The following is a 13,778-nucleotide window of genomic DNA, read 5'->3' on the forward strand; positions in this document are numbered from 1 at the left end:
ATGTAAAACTACTTTATCTTTCATTTATGTATAAGAGTGGACGCAGTAGAATGGGAGCTGTGATGGCCTTAAGAGGATGCTGTTAAACCGTAAAGTCGATGTGAGTCAGGGACAGACTTTAAGACAAAGGCGCACATAACCACATAAGACTTTGGCCTCAGTTCTGTGGATCGAAATGTAAATATAAAAAAGCTCAAGCTATCTTAAATCCATTTGTGCAATTTCAACGTGACTGTAGCTTTTTTTTTAGTTTGTGTTTAAAGTTGTGATAATTGTTTATTTATGTTTGTTATTTATGATGGACTTTAAAATGTTGAATTTTGCACTATTGCGAAATGAAGCAATACTATACACTTTAAAAAAAAATTAAATAAAGATGTTTTCAGATGTGATAACTTTCCTGGTGTGTTTGAACACAAGCACACACACACACTGAATACATATCCAGTTACTGAAAAGTTGCAGGCTTTATTTCCCCATCTGTAAATACTGTGTAAATCTCACGCTCACTATATGCCACTGCGGTTCAGCCAAGCAACTAAATTCCCAATAAAAATGCATATAGACACACACACACACACACTAAAAGTTGTGTTGCTGTCAAAGTTTGTTGCTAGGCTCACTACACACAATTCCTTGGTACCTTCCCAACATGCTCCTCTTTCACTGTGATCTAAGCAGACAGCTGAACACTCTCACTTTACCCTTCTTGACCTCAGTCACATGGCATTCACACCTGTGGCTTGCCTCTGCGCTCACTCAGCCCCATGAACTCCTGCTCTCTCCAAACACCTACCAACACAGGCCACATTTGCACAATGCAAAACACCAACAGCTTTTTGAATGAGAGCAACAAAGGCTACAACTGCAAGTAGAGCTCGTTTAACAGTATATTCTAAGGACAACACAGGAAGAACCATCTGTACGTGTTTGCTGAGGCTTTACTCTGCTTGTGCCATTAGATTGTAAAAACAGAAACACGTCATGGTTGCAAATATGCTGAACACTGTTTATACAGTGTCGGATGTTAAGTGTTTGCATAAACCACAAATATTCAGAATGCTAAAGGAATAATTTGACACTTCAATAAATACACTTATTTGTTTTCTTGCCAAGAATTAGGTAAATAGATTGTACTGCACTGTATGGAATAAATAAAAATAAAATTTTCAGCAGCTGGGCACCAACAAATACTGTAAAATAACAGAAAATAACCATCTCATAAAAATACAGCGACTTCCCTAATTAAAATGATTTTTAAAAGCTTAATTTTACATGAAATCATATGTATTTTTTGGCTTTTGATGTTTAATGAAGTATATTTATGTGTAAAAGCAATTAAATATACCTATAATATATATAAATAGATGACACACATTCAGATTGATAAGTTGAGGAATTGATATTCGAATTAATAATATATTTAATGAGGAAAAACTGCGTGATTATAGATGTAATACACATTCATTTGGCACTTAAACCTAAACCTATTTTTGTATAATATCCCTAATTTTACAAACAAATCTGTGTAAAATTACAGAACCAATACTTCTTTGTTAATTTTCTCTAATTGTATCTAATTTTATAAATTATTAAATTAAGAGTATTAAACTTGAATTCAGCCATTTCATCTATCAATTAAAAAGGAACTATTTGTGAAATTAAAATTGAAATTTTCTGATTTTTCAGTTACAGTTTGTTATTTTACACCAGACAAGTAAATTGGCCTATTTTGTACTTTTATTGATACTTTTGTGTATTTTTTAAAAAATCTGGAAAATAAACATTGATAAGTGTAAAATAAAGATTAAGCTACAGAGAGCCATCAGTTGAGCAAAAAGACAGAAAATGAAGAAACAGTTAGCTTCACTTTGCCAAGAGAGAATAAAATCTACCAAACAGAACCACTGAAAGTCATTCCTTAACATGTTATATCGCTTTTGTTTAATCTGCACAAGTGTCCATTTAGTGACACTAAACTAAGCTAATCAGCTTTTAACCATATATTTAATATACAAATGCGCATGGGGGTTTATTTTTCAGTAATAAAAACAGCGCTAAATGACTTTAAATAATGTCCTATATAATGCACGTTTGGGTAATACTATGGATTACAGTATTCACTACAATTTATGAAAGACAACTTGGAAGTGTAAATGTTTCAAGAAAATTTAAAAGTGGTTTCAAAAAATATGGTGTTCTTGTTGTCATAAAAAATAGCATCAAATCTTATTGGTTACAACAGATGTTAATGGTGACAATTAACACCAGATTAACACAATGTTGGCTGGAAGTTCTCCAGACATTACCCAAGGTAACCTTAGTCATTCATTTACAGGCTCAGGCTGTTACATAAGCATTCATGTATATTTAACCTTGATCACTGGGTGGCTGCCTGTTTTAATGTTTTCAGCAGTGTTTATCGTGCAACAAGGAAGTGATGCATCTAGTTGTAAAAATTCTTTGGACTGTACACAGCAGCCGGATGGACAAAAGAGGGACTCTGAATAATGCGGAGAGAATTTCTATAGACCGGATGTTTTAAAAGAACTGTGAAGGAGCTCCAGTTGAAGGGAGCGCAGAGGAAGAGACATGAAGCATGAACTGAAATTTGCATTAATCTTCATCCTCCTTCCCAGTCAGACCCACAGTCAGTCAAATGTGAGCACAGGAGACAAACAGTTTTAAGATCCAACATGACCTTTACGTTTGGTGAAAATTACCTCTCATGTCGATTATAAATAAATGTTAAAGAAAAATAATCACAGTAAAAGATCAGGGTCATTTGCTTTTTCTTCAACATCAGCATGATCCAGACACAATTATATGTATATTCAATGCTACACTGGAAACAGCAGCCACCATTATTTCTTTTTGTAATTTAATTTAGTTTTAATGTTGAAAATTTACTAAAATCTAAGCAAATACAGAGCGTGAGAAAACTAGAGTCAAGTTGTAACCCACTGCTAACACAGCGACTCCATGGCAACATTACATGTTCTGTTTACATTCCTAAAAGCCCCTAAATATGGAAACTGCTCTAACAGTTAGCGCATGATTAGGTTTAATAATATTAATGATCGTCACTACTAGTTCCCAAACCCCAGCTATACACAGATTCAGGATCTAGTGAACTGTTTGACTTTATTCTAAGAAAGAAACCTAAAAAATCTGTGCTTTTCGAGACACACAGCGGGTAATTAAAAAAAAAAAAAATACTGGGCCAGAGTATCACTTATATTCAGATACACACTTATGTGTGTGTAAGTGCACGCTGTAGGATTTGATTGATACATGGAAAGTTGTATTTGTGTCTCTGACTGCTGCAGCTATCGGTCATCTCTGCTGCTATGAAGATGCTGATGAGTTTACAACCTGTCTACATGAATGTGCTCACTGTGGAAGAGCTGCTGCAGCTGATCTGGGGGGCGGTCTGTCCTCCCAGCATTCCTACCGCTGCAGCCTCTCCTCTTTCCCCTAGTGGCAGCCTCTGCACAGGCCTTATCGGGCCATGGAGATGCTGTCACTCTCTCTGCAAGTGTCAACTCGACCACTGCGCCGACAGTGAAAGGTCCATACACTTTTTGACTGGCTACGTAAGATCTAAAAATCATACAAATCTGTCAACACCATCAAAACTATTTATAACTGTGACTTACAGACACTGACAGCAACTACTGTAGGTCACTATTCAAAGGGAAGCTTCACATACTTGACTTAAGTTATAGTTCCAGCTGATGAAAGTGGTTTAACAAGCCTTACAAAACCATTTTTATCGGATATTCAAATCAAAGATCACTTACAGAAAGACACACATACCAGAAGATAAAATAGGATATATGTTTAACTGTGGGTCAAGATGCAAAAACAGGAAAATGAGGGAGTAGATGATAAAATGAATGAAAAAAGTACAAGTAAATAGGACAGTAAATTCATTTTTAACTCCCTGTTGGAGTCACAAACACAGGAAGTCCCCTTAAATAGCAACAAAACTCAACAATTTGCGGTATTTGTTTGGCAAAACTACCTTTGACAGTCTCAAAACTAGTTTTTGAACATGTTGGTTTTATTGCTGCAGATTACTTATTTATATACAATATAGAATTTCTTATTTATGTTTAAATAATACATGCATTCTTTTGGCAGTATGGTAGATTTGTTGGATTCGATTTCTAAAAATAAATAAAATACATATAAGAATGGCAGCTCAGTGCCTGGAGTAGATACCGGGGTCATAAATCTAAGTAGTGCCCAAAGGCATTACAGGCAATGTTCCCTCTAATTTTTCCTGAGTGTGAGCAAACACACAAACTCCCTGAGCGTCCCTTGGACCACTGTGAGCAACATCAGACGTGTGCACTGTGGTCACACCAGCATCACATCCATTCAAGTTACATGGTTCATTAAAAGAATCAAATTACAGCATTTACATTTCTGTTAAAACACTTTGTCAACAGGAGCCAGTTGAAGGCTGCAGTGATTTTAGTGACACTACAATGTATAAGAGTGAAGTTATTGAATATTTGTCTCTCTTTACTGTTGCAGTGGTTTTGCAAATTGCAGACGGACCCTGTTCACTCCATAGACACCAATGTTATTCCTGTAGCTTGAAAGACAGCTACTTTTGATAAAACTGGGCTTGTAGCACATTGTCTGCCTTGCAACAATGGGAAAGAGGCACCGTTTATGTTTTGACAACCTAAATCTAACGAGTTATTGATGCTGGAAGTCTGAATCTGTGAATATCTTTCCAACTTTACTGAACTTGGGGTCACTACCACCTAAGGAGTGATATATTTAATTTTGAAAAAAGCATTTAGCCATACTTAAAGCTTTAAGTGCTTTATTAACACGGAACTAAAAATTTTGTATTGTTTTATTATCACAGGTTCTGTCTGAAAAGAGGTGGCATCATTTTAAACAGTGAAATCAAACTAATAAAATGTAATGACCAACCAGTGAGCAATACTGGATTCTGCAAAAACATAAACAACTTTTTAAAAATCTAAATCTTATCTTAACACAGTTAATGTATTAACTTATTTATGTGTGTATGCATGTATTTATTGATTTATTTAGTACTGTTAACATATCAGAGTTCTGAGTGAGTTTTTCTTAAGATAGGCAAAGGCCATTTATTGATTACATACAGGCTGTTAAATGTTTATTAAAAACTAAAAAGCATTTTTAAGAAAACAACTTAGGCATTTATTGATTCACTAAAATACTGTAGAGTACAGACCACATCAGCATGATTCTAAGCATCCTCTGGTAAATTAACAACCAGATACTGATGTCTCTCACCATATGGACTTCAGGAGATGACTGGGGGATGATAAACTGTGACCTACTGGTTGGGTTCTCTCTGTTCTCATGTTTCTTACATGTTTGTCCCCTGACAGCCGGGTCCTAATGTTTTTTGAGCAACACACCATACTATGACGTTTTTACAATGATGGTTCTACTATGGAACCAGTTTGACATGTTCAGGTGTTCTTTGTGTGAAAACTCAGAGATTTCAGGGATCAGAAGGTGGTTTTCAACTTTCTTTGTTAATTTTCTGCTTCAACTTTAAACTAAATTTCCTTGACTAAGCCAGCCCTCTGGACTTCCAGGAAGCTGTGTTCCTATTGGCTGTCCAGGTGGCTGCTTGGTGTTATCAGGAACACCTGAGCAGCTCAGTGTCTTCCTGCTTTATTTAGCTGCAGACAAACATTTCCTCTGTTTCTCTTCACCACTGAACCTGGTTTGGCTCCATTGCTTTCGTTTGTTCTTTAGGCGTTGATTTGCAGCTTCCAGCAGTAAAATTGTCTTTAATGTGTTTCTTGGTGTGTTTTAGGGCTTTGTACTGGATAGTTGTCTTGGTAAATGAGGTTCTTTAGCCACAGTTAGCACATGGTCCTAATGTGTGCAGTGATTAGTGGATTTGATGCAGCTGCGTTGTGTCTTTATCTTGGCTGTAGTGAGTCTTTAGAGGTTTTTGGTCAGACACATTCTGTATTCTTGTTTGAGGACCAGCGTTGGTTGTCCAGAAGGTAAGAGTTCCTGTCCTGATTCTCTGTTCTCAGAGGTTCTCTGGTAGGCTGCAGGAGACTTTAGCGTTTGGGTTGTACTAGTTTGGTTTTTGTATGGTTTCATTTGGACGACTATCTTGAGGCCCCTCCATGTGGTTTAGTGAGGTTTTCTGGAACAGTTCTACAAAGCAACCTGCAGCAGAAGAGACTTTGAGAGTTTTTAGGAAGTTCTGGAGAGCAGACTTTAGAGCAGCAGAAACATTTGTCAGCAGTTATAGCAGGAGAAGGTGAGCTTCAGAGTAGAAATGAGGAGAAGGAAACCTTCTTGACCCGTGTGTTGAGGTCCTGTACCAAGAGTTTGAGCAGGTTGTGAAGAGTCTGTAGTTCTTTGGTCTGAAAGCGCAAGAAGAGTCGACTCATTAAAGGAGAAAACAGGAGATATTGTTGGTTCTTCTGTCGCTCTGCAGTTTCCTTAGACTGAATATAAAGTTTATATTTTAAATGATTTCCCATGTGAGCCCAAGAAGACTTCAATAAACTCCCTCCATCCCCTGGACACAACATATTTTATTACCATGTGAAATCTTTTTTTTTTTAATATATTTTTGAGTTTTAATCATAGTTTTAGCATAATTTTTTCTCTTTGCTTGTTTAGTTTTGTCATCTGTGTGAAAGGTGCTAAACAAATAAAGTTGAATTGAGAAAGTGAATAATTGACTAACTCATGATTGTGACAACAGAAGTATTTTCATTGTGATTTAAGGGTTTATTTCATTTTTAAGGTTGGGGTTAAAATCTTGACAGGAAAAAAAAAAGAGTCAAACTGCATTATAAAAAGCAATTAAATCAAAGGAAAAAGTGTTTAATACAATAAAACTTAAAAAGAAAATTAAACATTAATTACAATTAATTTATATTAAACAGACAAAATCTTTAATTAGGTAATTAAACAGAAGATACAAAACATGTAATTATGAAATTAAACAAAATTTTTAAACATTAAAGATGAAATATTTTAGATAAACATTGAAAACATACAATTAAACAAGAAGAATATTATACATTTAAAAAAATACAAAACATTTAATTAGATTATTAAACATTTAAAAGACAAAACATTTAATTTAAAAATTAAATGTTTAATTAGAAAATTAAATGTTAAAGACAACAAAACTTGAAATAGGAATTAAACAGAAAATACAATGAAGCATTTAAAAGAAAATTAAACATTAAAAGGTGGTAAAACATTTAAGAAGAAAAACCCTAACAAAGATTTAATTGAAAAATTAAACATTGGGAAAGAAAAGAAAATTTTTCAAACAAGCCGATAAAACATTTGAAAAAACAATGAATCAAAAGGACAAAACATTTTGAAATCAAATCAGACATTAGAAAAGAATAAAAGGTGAGAAAAGAGCAAAACTAAACATTTAAGAAGAATCAAACTAAAGACAAAACATTTGAAAAGACACCAGTTAAACTTTACAAGATCAAATTAAACAGAAGAGACAATAAAACGATCAAAAAGAGCAAAACAGATAAAGGTCAAAGTGTTTTCTAGTCTGAAATGAAAACATCAAGTTGTTTCTTCAAACATTTCCTCTTTCTATGTTCTTGGTTTGATTGTGGACAGATTTACTAAGAACTCATTTCAGAAAACTGCTTTCCAGATAACGTCTACTAGTAGTTGAAGGCATTGATCAAACTAATGTTACCTTCTGATCTCCACAAATTTTACTGTTCAGTGAAGAGAATCAAAGTTTGTTGAGGATTTCTAAAAAACCCACAGGTGAAGGTCTGAGAAGAACTCAGATGGATGGTCTAAATGTGAAATCAAGACTCGTGGTCACAAGTTTTAAGGCTTCTGTTAACTACAAAGTTCAAGCTAACAGAGAAGTACTGAGAAACTTTTAAAACTTCAGTCCTCAGACTGTCTGAAGGTTCAAACTAACAGAGAACTACTCCAGAACTTTTAGGATTTCAGCCCTCAGACTGTCTGAAGGTTCAAACTAACAGAGAACTACTCAAGAACTTATAGGTTTTCAGTCCTCAGTCTGTCTAAAGGTTCAAACTAACAGAGAAGTACTGAGAAACTTTTAAAACTTCAGTCCTCAGACTGTCTGAAGGTTCAAACTAACAGAGAACTCCTCAAGAACTTTCAGGATTTCAGTCCTCAGACTGTCTGAAGGTTCAAACTAATAGAGAACTGCTCAAGAACTTCTAAGATTTCAGTCCTCAGACTGTCTGAAGGTTCAAACTAACAGAGAACTACTCAGGAACTTAGAAGATATCAGTCCTTGGACTGTCTGAAAGTTCAATCTAACAGAGATCTACTGTGGGACTTAGAAAATTTCAGCCCTCAGACTGTGTGAAAGCTCAGGTCCTGAGGACTCGGGAGGTGTGGAGGCTTTGTAAAGTCTTGGAACTGAGGGTTCAACCCACCAGCACAAAGGCCGAAGTCCAACCCCCTGAGAAAAACGGTCGAGTCGAGACTCAAGTTAAAAAAAAACTCGAAAACGACAAAAAATAGATGATAAATGCGCAAAAAAAAGAAGAATTAGTATCTGAGCGAATAGCTCAGGGGGATAAGAAGAAGACTACCAAGTGGTAGGTCGCAGGTTCGAGACCCGCCACCGGCCTTTAACTTTCTTTGTCTTTGTCAGAATTTAGAGAAAATTTAAGAAGTGTCTGGTCTTGAACCAGCGACCTGCAGCTCCATAGGCAAATCCTTAACTCACTGAGCTACAGATCAGATGAAAATAAAATGATTTCGTCCTCCCTTTGTCATCGTAGTTTCCAAGTGACCACATGGGTGGAGCCAAGGCGGAGTCTGGGTGGAGTCAGGGCGGAGAGTAGGCGGGGAGGTGGGTGGCGGCCTCCCCCCCTCTACTCCCCCACCTACCCCCACCACCCACCACACCTTCCCCCGCCTGACGAGTTCTTCGAGTCTCGAGGAGTTCCTCGAGTCTCCACAGGTTTTCCCGAGTTTCTGGAGTTTCCACGAGGTCCGAGGCAGAACAACTTGTCATGAAGAGGTGTTGAAGTCGGCCAGGATGGACTGACTTTTTACAGCGACTAGAAGGAAGACCACTAGAAGAGCAGGTCTTTAACCACCATCCATAAAATCCATGGAGTCGACTCCAGAGAAATGAAGGGAGGTCAACTTTTATCAACCTCCATCCAGATGTTCAACTTGATATCTTTACTTGGAGATTTTTAGCACCACAAACCTTCACTATCACACTTTATTATCATTTATTAGGACTTTAATGGAATCCACCAGCAGATTTAGTTTTTCTTGACAAACTTTATTCTTGTCATCGTGGGACTGCAGTATTTAAAACTCTTCCTTCTATTTGACCTCATGTTTATTAGTTTTAGTGGAGAAAGTTTGAATTGTCAATTAGTCTCTTAAAAACTAAATAATAAATTGGATTAGTCAAGAGCTTTAAATTTCTTCCTTTGTCATGTTTTAAATATGACAAAAAATATAAAAATAAAGCGTCTAGAGACAATTTGACCTGTATTTGGCGTTATATAAATAAAATTGAATTAAAATTGTATGTATCTTGTAACATTGGAGTAATTCAGCCATATATGTTAGAAAACACATTTTCTTTGTCCATTAATCTGTTTATTGTTTTCTCCACTAATTCATTTCTTGTTTTGGTTTATAAAATGTCAAACCCAAATATATTCAGTTTACTGACATAAAAACCAAAAAGATTTACATTCATGATGCAGGAATCAGGGAGTTTTTCACTTTTTATCTTAGTTTAGTCAGAAAGATAGTTGATAATGTGGGAATTGTTGCAGCTTGTGAGCAGTAAAAGGTTTTAATCTTTGGGGCCGAGTGTCAAAAAACATTTAAAAACCAACATCAACAAAACACTCAACAAAGATTTGAACATTAAAGGGAAATCCAACTTTTACATGACAATGTCTAATTAAAGGACATTTATTTCCAATGTAAATGTGTGATATTCATCCTCTGGAGCTTTCTCTTCACATCATCTTCCACCTGGACTGGTTTGGTCGGGAGCATGTGCAACAAACATTTGAAAAACTGCACTTTAACATCAATGAATGACACTGAAGTTTAATCTCTACATAAATGAGACTGAGTCTGGATGTGCTGCTCTGTCATTAACTCCTAAGTTTAGGGAAAGTTCAAACAAAAGAGGACAGTTCAGATCAGACTTGAGAATGAGCTTATTTTGAACAAACATCTCAGACTTTCCGAGCTTCAGCACCTCTAGCAAGATATTTTAACAACAAGCAACTCAAGAGATCCAGAAGTTGGAGAGAGTTAGCTTTAGCTGAGCCAAAGAACATGTGGGACGCTAACCTAGCAAACATTTCAGACTTTTCTCTGTGAATTCTGGGAAATAATTTACTACTTAATGACAGAGCTACACATCTCAACTCAGTCTCATTAAAACAGACTCTAATTCAGTGTCATCCATCCATATTAAAGTGTAGTTACCCAAAATGTTTGTTGCATGAGCTCCAACAAAACCTGTCCAGGTAGAAGGCCACTTTGACAAACAGGAAGTGGAAGATTCCAAGCAGATTTATAGAAGGGGGAACCGGACTGTACTAAGTGTGGTCGAGTATAGAGGGGTGTTTTGTGGGTTTTTAAGGCTGATAATGATTATTAGTGAGACATTTGGAGTAGATATTCATTTGCAGTAAATGAAAGTATTTAAAATCTTGGAGTTAAACTTAGAAGAACACAAACTCTAACAGAAAACTTTGTTGATACGCTTTTGTTTTGTTTACAGATGTTAAGTTAAAGGAGTTTTATTTGTGACGTATAACCAATCAAATCACTCCAGAAGACAGAGCGACCACAGGTAGATAAAGGTTCAGAGCCAAAGTAGCACCATTTTTAAATGTATTTATTACCGTAAATCAGTAAAAAATAAAATACTGATAATCAGTAAATCAGTCAGCCCACAATTACTGCAATTCTACAATGTATGTCTCTTTGCTTTCACTTGTTATTTGTACAATATACGATGTATATGATGGCGTTTTTTCATAGCAAAGGCTATACTATGATGTTTTCTAAGAGACATACGATGCTACTCTGGTTGTTCTGGCTGCTGCACTCCTCCTCTGTTGTTTTCTGGATTGTACTCAGCTGCATGCCTTCGTCCACCAGGCCTCCGTTGACTCGTCCCGCCTGCCGTCTCTGGAGCTGAAGCTGGATTGGAACAGACCAAAGTACAGTCCAATCACGATGCCAGCTGCCTCTCAAAAGGCTCCTTCATCTGGCAGGTGGCGGAACTTCTTCTGAGGGGAAGCTGAGCTGGCCCGGCAGAACTTTGGAGATGTGTTCCAGTGGTTGGTGGATGTGTGGGGAGATAGAGAGGGACCTTTGAATTGTTCACAAAGGAAAACAGGGAACCCATTGGTAGTTTTAGTTTAGGTGCTACTGAGGTGTGTTTTTGGGTTTTAAGAGGTGAACAGGAAGAGTTTTTTTTCGTATTGATTATTTTTTACTTTGTTCCTGGTTGGAATGCCCATCAATGTCAACATGAAGTTCACTTTTAGTTCTGTTGATTTATTTTTATTTTACTAACACCCATTTGTTTTTAAACCCCTCACATGTTGTGTTGTTGTAAACTTACTCTTTCAAATAAATTCTCGTCTAACCCTCTGGAAACCAACGTTTGGACTGTTTTTGTGTTGCTCCTCACCTACTGACAGCTGTGGACTAAAGGCTATACTGTGACGTTTTTAGAGCGACATGCTATACTATGATGTTTGTTGGGCGACACGCTATACTATAGGCTTTTTTAATTGACATGTTACTGACCTTTTTGTGTTTTAGTTTTTTTTGTTGTTTTTTAGCAACATATAAGAATTTGAACAGTTTTAAAACTTACTACACTTTTACTTGTGCAATGAAATTATTATTCTATGGCATTTTTTAGATGACATACTCTGATGTTTTCTTGAATTACATACTATTTTGACAATATACTGCACTATGACATTTTTTGAACCACATATACATGACAATTTTAGGCAACATCCTATCATTTTGCGCTTTTTGAACCACATAATAATCTATGTTTTGTTTTTTTTTCTTGCCAACATGCTGTACTATGAACTACAGGCCATACTATGTTATTCTTGAGTAAAGCATACTATACTTTGACATTTTCTGAACTACATCCTATACTATAGCGTTATACACAGAGTGCTTTGGTTACATGTTGATTTATAATCTAGATTTTTTTCTGTTTTGTTTTTTGATGGGATTACCACAGACCTGACCATGAACACCGTTGACACCCACCTGAGGGAGACGCTGCCTAAGATCTCAAGGCTGCTTGGTCGTGGTCTTTCTGGCACGTACTCTTCCAAGATGAGCCGGGAAGTTTAACACTGATGGAATGACACCAGGTCTAAGCCGACAAACTTCCAATTCCTCCTCAACCCATAGTCTCTGGGAAACCTACATGGAGTAAGAAAAGTAGACAGAGAAGTAAGTAAGTCTGTACACAACATATTAAAAAGAAATCATGCTCATAAATTAAGTACAAATAACCAAATTCGCCAATATACTGGAGACCAGAGCTATTTAATTTGATAAGTATAACCTTGTTTAGTAACATTTCAATGATTTGAGAGCAGTCCTAAAGAACTGCCTGTAATCCCAATCATAAAATGGGTTTGGAGGAAGAACATAGATGGTAATCTGGATATACATGAGTTAGGCTTTATAACTACTACTGGTAGTATTGGTGGTAGTAATAACAATGTGACTACTATCTATGAGAACAATGGTGGCTGCACATAAGGACGCCTGACGTTGATTAGCTGCATAAATACCATTATATACAGTCTATGGTAAATACGTATGTGAATCACATCATTGGCTGCAGCAGCCAGTCACCGGTCACTCACTGACTCACACTGAATAAAAGCTAAGAATGAATTGCTATGTGTTTATTTTATTAACAATTTAGGTTGGATTTTTTTTTTTTCTGTGCGCGGAGACCGTGGCAGCAGTGCACAATTGCGCACGTGTGCAGCTTAGAGAGAACAGTGGTTACAGGTGGGCACCAGGGCACCTTCTCACGCCAGTTTTTTTTCCCCTGTTCACATGCCAACAGTTCCAAGGAATACAAAAGCTATCCAACATGCTGTTCAAACTCATCCCTGTGACTCTATTGTTTTCCACAGAAGTAAAAGAAAATGATTTCAATGAATAAGTTAAAGGTCAAATCAAAGAGTGAGCACCAATGTTCATACTGTGTATTTATGTCTATAATATTAAAAAAACGCCCTGTTTACCCTAATTTTATTGAATGTGACAAAAACAGGGATCAACTTAAGTTTGAATCGAAACTGTTAGTCTGACTTTGACAGATCTTGCCTTCAAAGGAGGGCCGTGGTCCAATTAAGATTCCTTAATGGTGGTTGTGTGTGAGAACTTTGGCACCTCAGATTTTGTGTTGGACACCTGATGTTGGGGGCCTCATATCCAGACTCCGTTTTAGTGGCCTGAGGTGTGACTTTAGCACCGCTGCTGACACCCACTGAGTCTGGATAAACACAAATGAGTGACTTCTCGGGGAGAGCCAGAGTTCAACCCACCACACATGGAGGGAACACGACAAAAAAAAGAAAGAAAATGGAATTTACTTTAGTTTTTTTTTGTTTTTTGAGCAGATGTGACACATTTAATAAAATAAAACCCAGATTAAGTATAATAAAGAGAGAAGATCAGTGTAACATATATTTTTG

General features: G+C 36.5%; 1 long non-coding RNA gene across 2 annotated transcripts in view; it reads right to left on the minus strand.

Annotated features, from left to right (window-relative positions):
• Positions 1-10,897: 10,897 nt before the first annotated feature.
• The window catches only part of LOC118470804 (uncharacterized), a 132,774-nt gene continuing 129,893 nt past the window's right edge, over positions 10,898-13,778 (minus strand). For both annotated transcript variants that reach the window (XR_008602526.1, XR_008602525.1), the window contains 2 exons: positions 12,325-12,483; positions 10,898-11,395 (listed from right to left, as the gene is read on the minus strand). This is a non-coding gene — a long non-coding RNA (uncharacterized LOC118470804). The remainder of the gene's footprint in view (positions 11,396-12,324; positions 12,484-13,778) is intronic.

The sequence above is a fragment of the Amphiprion ocellaris genome, chromosome 8 (genome assembly GCF_022539595.1).
Source record: "Amphiprion ocellaris isolate individual 3 ecotype Okinawa chromosome 8, ASM2253959v1, whole genome shotgun sequence".
In the NCBI taxonomy this organism is placed as follows: domain Eukaryota; kingdom Metazoa; phylum Chordata; class Actinopteri; family Pomacentridae; genus Amphiprion; species Amphiprion ocellaris.